The sequence below is a fragment of the Oreochromis niloticus genome, linkage group LG12 (assembly GCF_001858045.2).
Source record: "Oreochromis niloticus isolate F11D_XX linkage group LG12, O_niloticus_UMD_NMBU, whole genome shotgun sequence".
Classification (NCBI taxonomy): domain Eukaryota; kingdom Metazoa; phylum Chordata; class Actinopteri; order Cichliformes; family Cichlidae; genus Oreochromis; species Oreochromis niloticus.
Genome location: NC_031977.2, coordinates 3,599,284 through 3,617,162, shown reverse-complemented (window position 1 = coordinate 3,617,162; position 17,879 = coordinate 3,599,284). Strand labels below are relative to the sequence as shown.

Here is a 17,879-nt window from a genome sequence, read left to right as displayed (position 1 = left end):
TATTGAATCTGTTATTTCTTTCTGTATCACTGCTTGGTTTGGTAACATGACTCTAAAGAACAAAAATCGGTTGGGACCTTTTTGTAAAATCTGCCGGTAAAATCTCAGGGTGTTGGCAAGACGGGCTTTCGGCCATTTATAACAAGCATGAGCTGAGGAAGGGTAATTTTATTGTTAATTGTTTTAACCATCCACTTCACAGTGAGTTTGACTTGTTTATGGGCTCAAATTGTGGTCATAAATATTTTGTACTTGTAAATCAGTTTTGTACTTGTAAATCAGGATTTGTATGTGTAAAAAGAATTTGTGTGTGCGTAAAAAAGATTTGTATGTGTAAAAAGAATTTGTGTGTGCGTAAAAAAGATTTGTGTGTAAACTTAGCCAAAAAATAAGTGTCAAACTCTGCACTCAAGTTTCAAGTTACAAGTACGAATTTTGACCCTATTTTTCTTCCTTTCATCTGATTGGACAATGTCATGTCAATCACAAATTTAACTATCCAATAAGAGAACAGATGGGTTTGGCTGTCGGAGGGGTGCTTTATGGGAATAAACCAGGGGTCCCCAATCTCAGTCCACGAGGGCCGGTGTCCCTGCAGGTTTTAGATCTCACCCTGGGTCAACACACCTGAATCACATGATTAGCTCATTACCAGGCCTCTGGAGAACTTCAAGACATGTTGAGAAGGTAATTTATCCATTTAAATCAGCTGTGATGGATCAAGGACACATCTAAAACCTGCAGGGACACCGGCCCTCGTGGACTGAGATTGGGGACCCCTGGAATAAACCATTGACTGTAGAAAACATGGACGACGCGACCCCGCCTCCTCCCATTGTGCAAAAATGAAGCCAAAATACCCCGCTTGTGTATGGAACGCCAGGACTGCCATAATGAATTACTTAAATACACCATTAAATAATTAATTAAATGTGGCAATAATTAATTAAAATGGGAATTAATTAATTAAATACATAGTTATGACACATGTAATTAATTAATTATTGACACATTTAATTAATTATTTATGTATTTCACATTTTAATTAATTATTGACACATTTAATTAATTAATTATTGACACATTTAATTAATTATTTATGTATTTCACATTTTAATTAATTATTGACACATTTAATTAATTAATTATTGACACATTTAATTAATTATTTGTGTATTTCACATTTTAATTAATTATTGACACATTTAATTAATTATTTCATGATATATTTATTTATTTCATTTTGGCAGTCCTGGCGCCTGGCTCTCATCATGAATTAATTTTATCTGTCAGCCTCACCCATCAAACTCAGGGGGCGGGGTTAACGCTGATCGACTCAAAACCATTGCTTTGGCCTGGTGGCCATTGTTTTTAGCCCACAACAACCGACAGAACTGAACTTTGAAAAACCCTGTTTGTGTGTCACCAAATACCGTTTTAATATTTTTTTAGCCGAGAATGTAGTGGTTTAATCTTCATATGTCTGGTCGGTTTGTCAAGATACAGCCTCTTTGCAAAAGTGCTTCGATGATTTCGGAGATGTCTGCCCAGTCTCACGGCAAAGCGTGGGATAGACCCGCTCACCTCGCAAGCAATCGAGCTGTTGTTACCGCCGACAAAGCGCAGGCCCCGGTACACAGCTGTAATAACCCCCGCTGACACTGACTTCTTTTACTGAGGTTATATTTATCGGGGTTTTATTTCCCGATGTTCTTATGTGTCCTACGTGTTTCAGTCGCCAATTCTGAATTATAACTAACATTAAAAACATGTTTAAGGGGGAGAGAGAGCAAATAAATTCGATTAACAGCTGATCTTTGGGTTTCTGTTCAGTAATCAGCGTGACCTGCGTATAAACGCATAAAAGAGAAAACGTTGGTGTTTCCGTCATGTAGTAACTGCTGGCTTTAACTGTACAAAGGTTGTTCGACACTATGAAACACATACAGACTTCATGATGTTCGGCTAATATTTTTATTGTGAATATTAATCATGAGGGTAAACGGCCCTGTACACCACGGAGCGAGGTCAGCATATCCACGATATCTTCAGATCTCTGAGTTAACACAGAGTTTCCCAGCTGACTATCTAACTGTCATCTACGAATATGTCACGGGTCATATCAATATGATTTTACAGAAAAGCATCCTTAATACTGCCAACTATTCCAGAGACGTGAAAATCTACAGCATAAAGAACACAAAAATATAGCAGTCTAACGCAACACTGTAACAGAGATGAACCGTCAGTTTGTCGCAGATCAAAGTGGAATGAAAGTGATTGGTTGAACAGGTGTTCGTGATCTGTGTTTTCTGCATTTTCATCAGTGTAAGAGACTCAGCAGCAGATTAGACTAACAGTTATACATTTAATAAATTACCAAATGAATCCACGATCGAACCTGTTCCGACAATTTGAGTTTGTATTCCCTCAGCTGCAGACTCGCTGCTGTTTAAATGTTTGAGAGGAAGATTAGATATAAAGCAAACATCAAACATAGACTCAGTCTGCGGTCACATTTGATATGAGGCCAGCACGGATATTGGCAGCATGGGTGTTTATGTTTTTCATTGCAAAAGAACTGTCTGAATGGTTAACTGACGTTAACTTGGATAAATTATAGTTAAGGAGTATCACAGATAACGCCCATGTGAGCTGCTGAAATCAGTAGGCTATTACTGAAATACACGTGCTATATCATAAACTACGATATAAATAGGGAGGTCCTATTAACATGTTTAGTTTTAAAGGACACCTTCCTGCCTTTAGTCTCATTCATGAGCAGTATTAGTTTTCTTCTAACATCCAGAAGTCTGCACGATGTGTTTCATAGTTTGTAACAAACCTTTTACAGTTAAACATAACATGACCGAAAAAGCAAAAAAAAAAAAAAAAAAAAAAAGAGAGAGAGAGAGAGAGAGAGAGAGAGAGAGAAATCACACAAATTATATGTTAAGCTCATTTATTTTTAGTTAAGTAAACTCTAAAAATTCTAACATAGCTGGTGCTTAGAATACAGTTAAATAACTATTAAAAACAGATGATATAATATTTCTGTCCAGGTTGCAGTCTTCATCTTGAACATGCTGTTGCAAACTCTGCGCCTTCTCTTTCCTCTTTGTATAAAAACATTTTAAAAGTCAGTTTAATCTCAAAATTCACTGTTAAATCCGAAACACACCAGATAAAGAAAAGCGAATAGTTCAGTCTAACACATGTGCCAGTGAACCATTAAACGTCTGTAAAACTCTGCAGTTATGAAACATAACTTTAATTTGAGCCAAACCGATTTGCTCAGTTGTAAATAAAACAGCGAAGTAAACGTGACCCGACAGACAAAACCTGAGTGAATTAAGTCCAGCGTTTAACCACTGAGAGCTAAAACTCAGGTGAGGTTTCAAAGCTGTGTGCAGGTGATTGGACATCAGCTGCCGATAAAGTGGGTTCGCCTATAAAGTCCTCTGTAAGGAAACAAGCTCCAGCAGCTCTGCGCTCGGGAAAAATACTATATTTACTTATGTTGTGCAGAAAAATGCGCTGACATTGCGTTATATCAAGCACCGGCTGCCCAGTTACACTGTGACTATCACCAGGTAACGTGGGCGTGTTTCTTGAATTAGCAGCAGGTGTTAAACAGCTGACAGGTGAGGAGGACGCATGCAAGTAAACTGAGGGCCTGCTGAGCTGATCGCTGGTGTCCTGAGAAACATGTCAGCTCGTTCTTTATGTTACAGAAGCACAGAGACACAAGACCAGGCGGAAAAAGACGATCGTTCGGTGAAAATGCGAATCTGCGAATGCAACATGTGGAACACGGAGAGTGGAATATGTAAACAAACCGGTTGACGTAACCCCCTCGGTGCACTCTGCATGCTGACTGTTAGCAGAGCTACTGAAATCTCTGAAAACATCTGAGCACTTTTGCAAACATGTTCTATGTTGACAACCTGACCAGACATGTGAAGATTACGGCGCGACATTCGCGGCTAAAACACTGTTAAAAGTGTAGTTGGTGACAGAAAAACGGGGTATTTTAAAACTACACCACCACCATTGCTGCCTGTGATTTGAAACGCATTCTGGGATACCTGGCTGCCTCAAGTCTACAGAAGCAATCGATTATCTAGGATCGACCTGTTTTGACTTACATTGCACGGCAACCAATCAAATGTTAGAGAAGCTGCATGGGCAGCGTTAACCCCGCCCCGTGAGTTTGATGGGTGAGGCTGACAGATAAAATTAATTCATGATGAGAGCCAGGCGCCAGGACTGCCAAAATGAAATAAATAAATATATCATTAAATAATTAATTAAATGTGTCAATAATGAATTAAAATGTGAAATACATAAATAATTAATTAAATGTGTCAATAATTAATTAATTAAATGTGTCATTAATTAATTAAAATATGAAATACATAAATAATTAATTAAATGTGTCAATAATTAATTAATTACATGTGTCATAACTATTTATTTAATTAATTAATTCCCATTTTAATTAATTATTGCCACATTTAATTAATTATTTAATGGTGTATTTAAGTAATTCATTATGGCAGTCCTGGCGTTCCATACTTGTGGAGGCTGCCATCTTGCAAATTTGGAGCCAGAGTCTGCGCAGTAGTGACTTGAGGTGGAGCGACTGTGTAACGCTCGGCCCACACACCCGTTGGACATGACCGCAAACACGCCCCCCTACACTTTTTACGTAGCCCGGCCGCTCGAGTTTTTTTTGCTGGTTTACCGCGACTGACGACTCGTTTAATTAAGGTAAATACAACCATGTCACTGTTATAAAAAAGACACACAGCTTATCATCTTATAGTTCTAAAATCACTTTGTTGTTAATTCGTTAGCTAGATTAGCCGCTAGCATACGCGCTGTGTTGGAGGCTTGTTGCTAGCTAGTTAGCGATGCTACACACCTGCTACTCTAATAGTCTGTGTTATTGAAGGATTCAGCACTTCTTATGTTTTTTATCCATTTTTAGACAGTGATGAGATCATCTGCACACTCTATAGAAGCCCAGAGTTACTGTTAATATCCAAAATATAATGCTGTCCTTTGAGATTTTAACATAAGACTGTCAGTGTAATGGATCTAAAACTGTTTAAATCTTCAGAGCCCTCTACAGCCTGGTAACATGGAGACTTTAAAAACATCAGCAGAAGGTTTCAGTATTGTAGTCTAATTTGTCCTTTTCATTTAATAATAGAGTCCATATTATATCAACAGCTACATTCACCCTGGAGAGAAACTAGTGAGGGAGACCATCAGGACCAAGCTGGGTTTCCTGGGTGTAGAGGTTTGGAGAAACTTCTTCCCTTTCTTTCATCACAGCTGTTCTGTGCCAGATGTTCTGTTGACCGACTGAGAGAGACTTCATTTAAGAAACACCAGGAAGACTGAAGCTCATCGCATTGATCAAGCAGGACTCATGATCTTCACCAGCAGCTCCCTCACAGGGAAATCTTCAGCACTCCTCCGTAGGCCTGATCCAGGAGATGGATAAACCCAGCATTTCATGAACACTGCGATGAGACCTTTGGTTTGTGTAATGTTATAAATACTCAGATACTCCCCAGAGGCGCCAGACTTTTACATAAAGATATTATATTCAGTCCTGTAGAAAGTTATATATTTAAAAATATATGATCCTCTCTGGTTACTCTGGTATGAATAACTCTGAATCACTTTATGGTAAATAACACACTATCTGCAAAAAACTGTGAAAGAATTGACAAGTTTGTAGTTCAACATACAAGTGATGACCTTTGACCTTCATCAGGTTTTATTTAATTGTGTCAGAGAAAATCTCATATGCTCTTCATGCAGCTGAGTACATCAAGTGTTTAAAACGGAAGTTGTGCAGGTCTGAGATCAGCAGCTTTGTGAAACACCAAACAGAGGTCCTGTTAATGCTGATATATAGTGACACTGTTACATGAGTGATTAATCCTTTTGTTTTTTTTGTCTTTAACTTTATCAATAAAGCTGCAGCTTTCACTACAGCACGTGTGGTACTTTAACCTTTGTACTGTTTTCATCAGTTCATTTTGCAGTTAACATGTTGGATGATCCGTCTGCTGTCACTGGGTGGTGCTGAGGTCTGAATCTGAGGGCAGCCCCTGTAATCACAAAGAGAACAGAACCATCAAACTCAGATATAAATTTTATCCCTCAAAATTGAAATGAAGCTGATTCTTCTGTCCTCACACACTCAGGATCTGAAGTTCTTCTCTTACATTTTTTCAGTATTACAGTACACTACAGTACTTTAATCCATAGTTCCTGATTAATGAGGAGTTACTGAAGTACAAGCTTTTAAAAAAGATGTTACTGTCTTTACAGATGTGGCAAGAGACTGAAAACATGCTGTTGTTTGCACATATTTAATATTCAGATCTGCACAGGAGCTGCAGCAGCGTGCAGCCTGTTGCTTTTACAGTATGATACTTGTAATAAAAGTACAGTAACAGTAATTAGTGACTGATTAGCCCGGAACGTTTCTCTTGATTTCTTTAGTAAATTCATTCACCTGCACAGATTAGCTAAACGAACCCTGATAGCCGAGTGCTCATCTTAGCTAGCTAGGTCTCAGGACCTAGCAAAGGACGGTGGTTACGGAGTAGCTGACAAACACGTTTAATTTACCGAAAAAGTGCAGCGGGGCCTCGGGTATGGAGGACCACAAGAGCCACGCGCATCGAAATAAAAAATTCTGTGCTTAATTTTAATAAACTGCATTTCAAAATCCTTTTTCGAATTCCACTTTAATAAAAACATTTTCGAATTGCACTTTAATAAACTGCATTTCAAAAAACATTTTCGAATTGCACTTTAATAAACTGCATTTCAAAAAACATTTTCGAATTCCACTTTAATAAACTGCATTTCAAAAAACATTTTCGAATTCCACTTTAATAAACTGCATTTCAAAAACCTTTTTCGAATTCCACTTTAATAAAATCATTTTCGAATTGCACTTTAGTAAACTGCATTTCAAAAAACATTTTCGAATTCCACTTTAATAAACTGCATTTCAAAAAACATTTTCGAATTGCACTTTAATAAACTGCATTTCAAAAACCTTTTTCGAATTGCACTTTAATAAACTGCATTTCAAAATCCATTTCCCTTTCCTGTTCGCTCAGGGATTAACATGTGGATTAGCAGTTGGATTAGCAGTTGGATTAACAACTTCATTTTAAAAATCCTGCTGCTATTCAAATTAGCCACACCGTGGGATGTAAGGAGCTCTCTGATTGGTTGGTCAGACACAGGCTGTCTGCCAGCCTGGATTTTTGTAGCTCATAGCTTCGCCCTGCTACGAAGCGTGTGTGCTTGTACAAAGGCCGTTCAGCCTCGGGATTTACACTCGGCTCGACATGGATATGTGAAGAATGAAGGGAGCCTGCAGCGAAACGGAGAGCTAACCTCTGACTGAGTGCCCGTTTACTCAGTCTGACCACCTGTGAAGGTAACGTGCTAATGTGGCTAACGCTAGCATCACCACACGTAGCCCCGTTATTTTAAGGTCATCTTAGCTTATGAAAGTTTTACGTCACAGCTGTACGAGCTAGCTACGTGTTTTGTAAGCTGCTGTGCTCTTCATAAATAAAGCTGGAAGCAGCTCAGACTGTTAGAACCAGCACTGAGGCCTGTTACATTTATACAGTGTTAGAGCAATGGCTGCAACCTACAGCCTTTAAACTAGCGATTAAAATGCTGACAGTAAACTCGTCAGTCCAGGTGTTACCACATTACTTTGTGATACTTAGAGTTAAAACAACTGAGACAGGCTGATTAAAGTAACAGCTGTCAGTTCTCTCATTCCTTATATCAAGACTGGAGCTCACACTACTGATTTCAGTTCATTTAATATGTGAGTGCACAGATTCATTCTCAACTGGACATAAATGATGATCAAAGGTTGTATATATGATGAATTCATCAAATCCCAGCCTCTAACACAGTGCGCTGAATCTTAGCTTTGGATGTCCAGTATATTCTAATCAGTGCAATGTAAGCATTCACTGAACCTACAATATCTACACCTGTGTGGCAAATATGTGGTAAAGATACAGATAATGAAGTTTAATTATTAATACAATATACATCATGAGAAACGAAAGCTGAAATTGATTCAGTTTAGTACTTTTCTCTGTATGTTCTGTGATTATAAATGCCTTAAATTCTGTGATATATACTGTAAATGATTTTCACAGAGGTCTTAAAGTACTTAAATCACTGCTGATAGTCTGGTTGTTTATATTTTCACGTTTTTGTGTCTGTAGGGCTGTTTGATGACGATTTGGACTCCTCTGGGAGATGAGGACACACCCACATCTGTTCCATACTGCAGCCATGGATGGTGTTACAGCTCTGAGTCAGCTTTGGGCCATCAGATGCACACACTGGAAAACCAGCGCCTGTACTTCATGCAGGAGAGATGACCTCAGTGATGATTGACTCTGCATCCTCTACTTTACCTCCTAATCTCTTTCTCTTTAACACACAATTAAAATCACTCCAAAAGAGTGTAAACTTACTGAGGAAGTCTCTAACTTGTACACATTTGTACTTTTACTTGTTTTATGAGTTATTTTTAAGAAGAGTAAAGTTATTCACAAAGTTTTTATTCTTCTGTATTTATTCTTTTGTATCATGTACCACAGTCATACTGAACTTTACAGACCTGGTGAATTGGGGGGAAAAAAAGTCATATATATACATGAATGAATCATTCAGCTTCAGCAGTATTTCTATTCATCTTATGAATTCCAGTCTAATGTCAATTCACTGTTTGAGTTCAGTTTTGGTCTTAAACTCCAGAGAATACCACCTAGTTCAACAATCTTTTTATCTGATTATTTGCAAAACGGTTTTCTTCTGAGAGATGCTGCTAGAGCTGAAATTGAGCCCAAAGAAACAACAACAAAGTTTAGTTCCTCTGGATTTTCCATGGAAAATTGCTTTATTACTCACTCAGGTGACTTCTCCAGTGTCACGGATGAGTGATGAATGTATCTCCCACTGGAAACCATTGTGTCCAGTTAAAGTCAATCGACTTTTTTAAGGAGAGTTGTTAGATGCTGTGCTCATGAGGACAATGAGTTTTAACTTGGAGCACAATAAAAAGCTGCCATATTGGATCAACGAACAAAACACTTAATTGAGCAGAATTAAGTCAAAATGTAATATCCTCATATGACACATCACACATGACCCAGCATTGTTCTAAGAAACTTTCTTATTGGAAGTTTTCACAGCTGCCAGAAAGTGACAGATTTCTGTCTGGTCTTAATGTGTGGTCGTTGCTCTCTCGTTTTCTCTGGAATTGCTGCGCAGAGGATGTAACACCCATGATAAGCGCTGAGGTGTGTGTCCTTGTCAGGAATTAGCCATCCTCAGCTTCCAGGTTAAGAAAAGTGGAACCAGAAGATATTCAAATACATCTCTTCACAGCTGCTGATGAATTCTACAAAAAACAAAGTTTGTTAAAAACATTTGCAGGTGAATCACCACTGATTTATCAGTGACATCCATTTACTCAAAAATTACTGACAAGTGGATAACTAGAATATATAGTTTATAATTTCAACAATGTACTGTACAAAATGGAACTGTATATGACAAATGTGGTGTGGTGCTTGTGGAATTTTTAACAAGGGCCCTACAAAACTTTACAGTACTCATGCTGCCAAACTTCTGATGGCTAGGTGTGCAGTTCCTGCTTTAAATGCATTCACTTTTAAGATTAAGAAATCTAAGTGATAAGAGGCCAGAAATGTTTGAACTTGCTTATGAACCTACATCACTGAGGTCATCTCTCCTGCATGAAGTACAGGCGCTGGTTTTCCAGTGTGTGCATCTGATGGCCCAAAGCTGACTCAGAGCTGTAACACCATCCATGGCTGCAGTATGGAACAGATGTGGGTGTGTCCTCATCACCCAGAGGAGTCCAAATCGTCATCAAACAGCCCTACAGACACAAAAACATGAAAATATAAACAACCAGACTATCAGCAGTGATTTAAGTACTTTAAGACCTCTGTGAAAATCATTTACAGTATATATCACAGAATTTAAGGCCTTTATAATCACAGAACATACAGAGAAAAGTACTAAACTGAATCAATTTCAGCTTTCGTTTCTCATGATGTATATTGTATTAATAATTAAACTTCATTATCTGTATCTTTACCACATATTTGCCACACAGGTGTAGATATTGTAGGTTCAGTGAATGCTTAAATTGCACTGATTAGAATATACTGGACATTCAAAGCTAAGATTCAGCGCACTGTGTTAGAGGCTGGGATTTGATGAATTCATCATATATACAACCTTTGATCATCATTTATGTCTAGCTGAGAATGAATCTGTGCACTCACATATTAAATGAACTGAAATCAGTAGTGTGATCTCCAGTCTTGATATAAGGAATGAGAGAACTGACAGCTGTTATTTTAATCAGCCTGTCTCAGTTGTTTTAACTCTAAGTATCACAAAGTAATGTGGTAACACCTGGACTGACGAGTTTACTGTCAGCATTTTAATCGCTAGTTTAAAGGCTGTAGGTTGCAGCCATTGCTCTAACACTGTATAAATGTAACAGGCCTCAGTGCTGGTTCTAACAGTCTGAGCTGCTTCCAGCTTTATTTGTGAAGAGCACAGCAGCTTACAAAACACGTAGCTAGCTCGTACAGCTGCGACGTAAAATTTTCATAAGCTAAAATGACCTTAAAATAACGGGGCTACGTGTGGTGATGCTAGCGTTAGCCATGTTAGCACGTTACCTTCAACAGGTGGTCAGACTGAGTAAACGGGCACTCAGTCAGAGGTTAGCTCTCCGTTTCGCTGCAGGCTCCCTTCATTCTTCACATATCCGTGTCGAGCCGAGTGTAAATCCCGAGGCTGAACGGCCTTTGTACAAGCACACACGCTTCGTAGCAGGGCGAAGCTATGAGCTAGAAAAATCCAGGCTGGCAGACAGCCTGTCTGACCAGCCAATCAGAGAGCTCCTTACATCCCACGGTGTGGCTAATTTGAATAGCAGCAGGATTTTTAAAATGAAGTTGTTAATCCAACTGCTAATCCACATGTTAATCCCTGAGCGAACAGGAAAGGGAAATGGATTTTGAAATGCAGTTTATTAAAGTGCAATTCGAAAAAGGTTTTTGAAATGCAGTTTATTAAAGTGGAATTCGAAAAAGGTTTTTGAAATGCAGTTTATTAAAGTGCAATTCGAAAATGTTTTTATTAAAGTGGAATTCGAAAAAGGTTTTTGAAATGCAGTTTATTAAAGTGCAATTCGAAAATGTTTTTTGAAATGCAGTTTATTAAAGTGGAATTTGAAAATGTTTTTTGAAATGCAGTTTATTAAAGTGCAATTCGAAAATGTTTTTATTAAAGTGGAATTCGAAAAAGGTTTTTGAAATGCAGTTTATTAAAGTGGAATTCGAAAATGTTTTTTGAAATGCAGTTTATTAAAGTGCAATTCGAAAATGTTTTTTGAAATGCAGTTTATTAAAGTGCAATTCGAAAATGTTTTTATTAAAGTGGAATTCGAAAAAGGATTTTGAAATGCAGTTTATTAAAATTAAGCACAGAATTTTTTATTTCGATGCGCGTGGCTCTTGTGGTCCTCCATACTCGGGTCCTTCTGTCGGGTAGTCCAGTTAACTGAAGAACACCTCAGGCTGTCAGGTTAAAACACTCGGTCGTGTTTTCGTAGCGTAAACGCTGGCCCGCCTCTCAGAGCCTACGCTCTATCTGCTATTCCCGAACAGAGATACGCAACTTTCTCCGTGACTGCAGCTGTCAGTCAAAGCTGTTATGATGACGTTTCACCCCAATTTAACATCACCGCGGTAGGAATTAGAATCAAACTTATGGGAAAGGAGACCCCTTGGACATCAATCAGCATGATGAGAACTATTGATAACAAAAGAAAGAATCTTTGGAAAAAAATTATCTAAGGAGAAAAAATTTATTTTAGTCTGACCCCAGTCCCATCCGCTAACATGGAGGAGGCGGGGTTTATCACCTATACTGCAGCCAGACACCAGGGGGCGATAGAGACGTTTTGGCTTCATTTTTGGGGAGCTGTGGCGACGTCGTCCATGTTTTCTACAGTCAATGGAATAAACGCCCTTTTACATGCCAGCCCAGCATTTTCCTTCATCATCACGAAGGTAAACAGTCTGTGGTGGTCTGAGTTTGGTGATTTTCAACCTTTTTTTCAGCCTTTTCAACAGCGCTCCAGACCTCGGGGGGAGGGGGGTGGAAATGACAGTCTTCACTAGTGGGGATAGTTACAAAGCTTTCTAAGTTATGAATTAGCATACATGTTTTTAATGAACATTTAAAGAACCAGCAACAAAAGCAGAAATTCTTGTAGAGGACATAAAGTCAGAGATAGAAATGACAAGGAGCAGGTGCATCTAGTACAGGTAGAGCTGCTGCAAAAACCCACAGAGCTCAACAGCCAGCGCAACAAATTCTGGATCTTTGGCTTTTAGTTAGCAGTTAGCATTAGCAGCACATGCTGCATCCAATGTGAAAGGACCTTTATGCTGCGCACTGTGACTCACAGCAATGGTCCCGGGTCAGCCCTGACTTTGTGTTAAACTAATCCTAAAGTAATAATGGTATTTCTAACCACGGATATACCACAACTTTATCCTTTCAACAACTACTGTAAGTTAGGTGACCTAGCTTCTATCGGATATTTATAATAGAGATCCTCCAGCTTCAAACTGTATTACCCTTCAAGGACCTGAAGCTCCATAAAGTACCCCTCCGACAGCCAAACCCATCTGTTCTCTTATTGGATAGTTAAATTTGTGATTGACATGACATTAACCAATCAGATGAAAGGAAGAAAAATAGGGTCAAAATTCGTACTTGTAACTTGAAACTTGAGTCCAGAGTTTGACACTTATTTTTTGGCTAAGTCCACACACAAATCTTTTTTACGTACACACAAATTCTTTTTACACATACAAATCCTGATTTACAAGTACAAAACTGATTTACAAGTACAAAATATTTATGACCACAATTTGAGCCCATAGATTCCCTTGAGAATTTGAATTCATGATATGGAATGTTGACCAGAGACAACCTCGCATCAAAGCTGGACAATTGCTTATCAATTAAATCCAAATCTCAACACAGATGAGTGAAAGTGAGAGCTGCACATCAGCATCTTCATTCATCTCTCCTCACTATTTCCCCTGTTTAAGAGCACAAAATTTGGAGGCACCGCTGGGATGTTTGGCTTGAGGACCATCCCTGACATGTAAGAGAAATCCTCTTGTCAATCACCTTCGACTTGATGAGGAATAGCATGAATTCTGGCTTAAATCCTTGCACCCCAGTGAGAAATATTGTTCCAAAAGCACGAACAGCTCCATGTGGCACAAAGATTTTAAGATATCAGGTCAAATAGGAGAGCCTGGGCAAAAAGACAGACTCACATTTTCCAGTCTGGTGAGACAAATTGAAAACGGGATCAATAAAGGCTACCCAGAATCAGAAATTACTGATGCTATAATTCATGCTATCAAATTAGGCTTGCAGTTAAGGAGTTATCTTGAAAGAAAAGAAAACCTAGGACTACCTGCCCATAGGAGAATTCACAGGTCTCATTACCAGGAGAAAACAACCCATCTCTGAGGTTCAGAGTAGTAGAGAGATGCCCCAAAATTTCTTGATGAGGACAATGGACTTGGGACAGAAAATCCTGCCTGCTTCTCAGCAGGTTGACTGTACAGTGGTTTGCAAAAGTATTCGGCCCCCTTGAACTTTTCCACATTTTGTCACATTACAGCCACAAACATGAATCAATTTTATTGGAATTCCACGTGAAAGACCCATACAAAGTGGTGTACACGTGAGAAGTGGAACGAAAATCATACATGATTCCAAACATTTTTTACAAATAAATAACTGCAAAGTGGGGTGTGCGTAATTATTCAGCCCCCTGAGTCAATACTTTGTAGAGCCACCTTTTGCTGCAATTACAGCTGCCAGTCTTTTAGGGTATGTGTCTACCAGCTTTGCACATCTAGAGACTGAAATCCTTGCCCATTCTTCTTTGCAAAACAGCTCCAGCTCAGTCAGATTAGATGGACAGCATTTGTGAACAGCAGTTTTCAGATCTTGCCACAGATTCTCGATTGGATTTAGATCTGGACTTTGACTGGGCCATTCTAACACATGGATATGTTTTGTTTTAAACCATTCCATTGTTGCCCTGGCTTTATGTTTAGGGTCGTTGTCCTGCTGGAAGGTGAACCTCCGCCCCAGTCTCAAGTCTTTTGCAGACTCCAAGAGGTTTTCTTCCAAGATTGCCCTGTATTTGGCTCCATCCATCTTCCCATCAACTCTGACCAGCTTCCCTGTCCCTGCTGAAGAGAAGCACCCCCAGAGCATGATGCTGCCACCACCATATTTGACAGTGGGGATGGTGTGTTCAGAGTGATGTGCAGTGTTAGTCTTCCACCACACATAGCGTTTTGCATTTTGGCCAAAAAGTTCCATTTTGGTCTCATCTGACCAGAGCACCTTCTTCCACATGTTTGCTGTGTCCCCCACATGGCTTGTGGCAAACTGCAAACAGGACTTCTTATGGTTTTCTGTTAACAATGGCTTTCTTCTTGCCACTCTTCCATAAAGGCCAACTTTGTACAGTGCACGACTAATAGTTGTCCTATGGACAGATTCCCCCACCTGAACTGTAGATCTCTGCAGCTCATCAAGAGTCACCATGGGCCTCTTGGCTGCATTTCTGATCAGCGCTCTCCTTGTTCGGCCTGTGAGTTTAGGTGGACGGCCTTGTCTTGGTAGGTTTACAGTTGTGCCATACTCCTTCCATTTCTGAATGATCGCTTGAACAGTGCTCCGTGGGATGTTCAAGGCTTGGGAAATCTTTTTGTAGCCTAAGCCTGCTTTAAATTTCTCAGTAACTTTATCCCTGACCTGTCTGGTGTGTTCTTTGGACTTCATGGTGTTGTTGCTCCCAATATTCTCTTAGACAACCTCTGTGGCCATCACAGAGCAGCTGTATTTGTACTGACATTAGATTACACACAGGTGTACTCTATTTAGTCATTAGCACTCATCAGGCAATGTCTATGGGCAACTGACTGCACTCAGACCAAAGGGGGCTGAATAATTACGTACACCCCACTTTTCAGTTATTTATTTGTAAAAAATGTTTGGAATCATGTATGATTTTCGTTCCACTTCTCAAGTGTACACCACTTTGTATTGGTCTTTCACGTGGAATTCCAATAAAATTCATTCATGTTTGTGGCTGTAATGTGACAAAATGTGGGGGAGTTCAAGGGGGCAGAATACTTTAGCAAGCCACTGTAGGTATGTGAAGGGAACAGCACAGTGGTACACAGGTTCACAACTTTGTGCTATAGATGAGGCATGGAAACAGAGCCATTTGCCTAACGTCAAGCAAAGGGATATTGCAGAACTAGACGATCCACTTGAACCACTGTAACTCAAAGCAGCCAATGGAACAGGAAAAAAGAAAACAGAAAACAGCTAGTCTTACCAGAAAAACACACAAGTACAGTACTAAAGGAGCTACATTATGAAATGGGCCATCAAAGCGAAGAACATTGTCACTGATGCAACAGGAGGTTCAATGGGAGGATTATGTCACCAGGAGGTGTGTTTGCATTAAAACAGAAGAAGCCATGTCATGAGATCATGAGCTCCACTGACTAATATTGTCACTACTCAACAATTTGAACTCATCTCAATTGATTTCTTACATCTTGACAAGTGCAAGGCCAGTTATGAATACATTGTTGTCGTAATTGAGCATTTTACACTCTTTGCCCAGGCATATGCTACAACTTCCAAATCAGGTAAAACTGCTGCATGCAAAATCTTTAATGACTACGCTCTAAGATTTGACTTTCCAGCACGAGCGCATCATGATTAAGGTGCTACATTTGAAAATTAGCTGTATGTGCAACTGAAAAACTACTGTGGAGCTGCTAAGTCCAGGACTACTTATCATGATCCATGCTAATGTTGGATGCTGGGGGCTTTGCATTGCTGGGACAGGACATGGAAGAAGTGGAAAAGAGGGCTTTATTATCCTACCCTGGAACACCACCAAGTTATTGGTTCAGGTATGTGGATGACACCTGGGTGAAAATCAAGTCTCAGGACTTACCAAAATTCACAGATCACATTAACTCGGTGGACCAACACATCAAATTCACCAGGGAGGATATGAAAAGTGGCAGGTTAGCCTTCTTAGACTGTGAGATTTCCATCAGTAATGGGGGACATCTAAAAGGTGATGTGTACCAGAAACCTACGCATACGGATCACTATTTAAGGTTTGACTCTTATCATCTCCTGGAGCATACACTGAGTGTCATCAGGACCGTACAACACTGAGCGAACACCAACCCCACAGAGACAGTGGCCAGGGAAGCAGAAGAACATCACATCAAGAAGGCCCTGAGTAAATGTGGTTATCCCAGCTGGACATTTGTCAAAGCTGGGAAGATTCAACATTGTTTATTTGACACCTAAACCCACTTAAAGCTCCAGCCGATCCAGGAGAGAAGGACGACTGCTGCCTAAGCGAAAACCCGTAGTGACCCCGTATGTGTCAGGAGTATCAGAACAGTTGAGACGCATTTTTTCTAAACACAGCGTCTCTGTGGCTTTTAAACACCAAAACACGCTGCACCAAAAATTGGTCCACTCCAAGGATCGAGTCCACTGACACAAAAAGAGTAATATAGTGTACACTATTAAGTGCCGGGAGGATTGCCATACATCAGGGAAACCAAACAACCTCTGGCAAAGCAGATGGCACAACACAGAAGAGCCAACTCGTTAGGCCAGGATTCCACAGTCTATTTACACCTACAGGCCAGTGGCCACTCTTTCAGTGATGAGGATGTACACATCCTGGACAGGGAGGATGCTGGTTTGAGCGGGGAGTCAAGGAGGCCATTGACGTGAAAAGGGAAAGACCATCTCTGAATCAAGGAGGGGGCCTAAGGGTACATCTATCACCATCTTACAATGCTGTGATTGCAGCCATTCCCCAACTCTCTGTGAATGGTACTCATGGCCATTGAGTAGGCTTTGATCAGGCTCAGTGGGCTTTGATCAGTGGTTGTTGATGTCATGAGAATTTGCATATTAATGATCAAGGAAATTACCTCCAAGCCAATTGTTCATTCAGTGGTGCTAGTTTCAGTCATTATGCAAATGTACTGTTTATAAGGTTCGGGAAACCTGAAGAAGACACTTGGTCACCTTCACCTTCTTCTCGAGAAGATTTCATTGGGGATTTATACTTCAGTGTTAAATCTGCCTCATTAGTACATCCATTAGCACTGGAGCATCATTTATGAAAGAGGAGAAAATGCTGTCCCATAAATTATTGTAATTGATCAATGGCATGCAAACAATCTGTATAATAAAGTTGCACAGATCATGGAATTTTTTCCCTTAATCCTTAACAGGGAGGAGGACATGAGATGAGAAATGACTTTGGTTCGCAAAAGTAAAATATAAGAAAATAAGATGGATTTAATTTTTATATGCCATGGGATAGATTTACTAAATTCAAATTATTGTGATGTTGCAGTTGCTTGATGACCTATCAGCAATGCGCTTTAATTTATATTGAAAGATGCAGCCAGTTCACTGCAGTAAAAACCAACATTCTGCAACTACTTGCTCAATAATACAGTGTTAAGCCCAGGTTCACGCAAGCCAAGTCTTCAAGTCTCTGAAAACATCACTGCAATTCAGATAAATAACAGGAGGCCAAAGGAGAATCCATATACTTTTGATATAACCAAAAACTC

At 39.6% G+C, this 17,879-nt stretch overlaps 1 long non-coding RNA gene across 1 annotated transcript; it reads right to left on the bottom strand.

Annotated features, from left to right (window-relative positions):
* Nucleotides 1–9,174: 9,174 nt before the first annotated feature.
* On the bottom strand, nucleotides 9,175–9,878 carry LOC112841858 (uncharacterized). The gene is made up of 2 exons (XR_003213267.1): nucleotides 9,820–9,878; nucleotides 9,175–9,484 (listed from the first exon to the last, which is right to left on the bottom strand). It is a non-coding gene; the product is annotated as an uncharacterized LOC112841858 (long non-coding RNA).
* Between the last annotated feature and the right edge of the window lie 8,001 nt (nucleotides 9,879–17,879).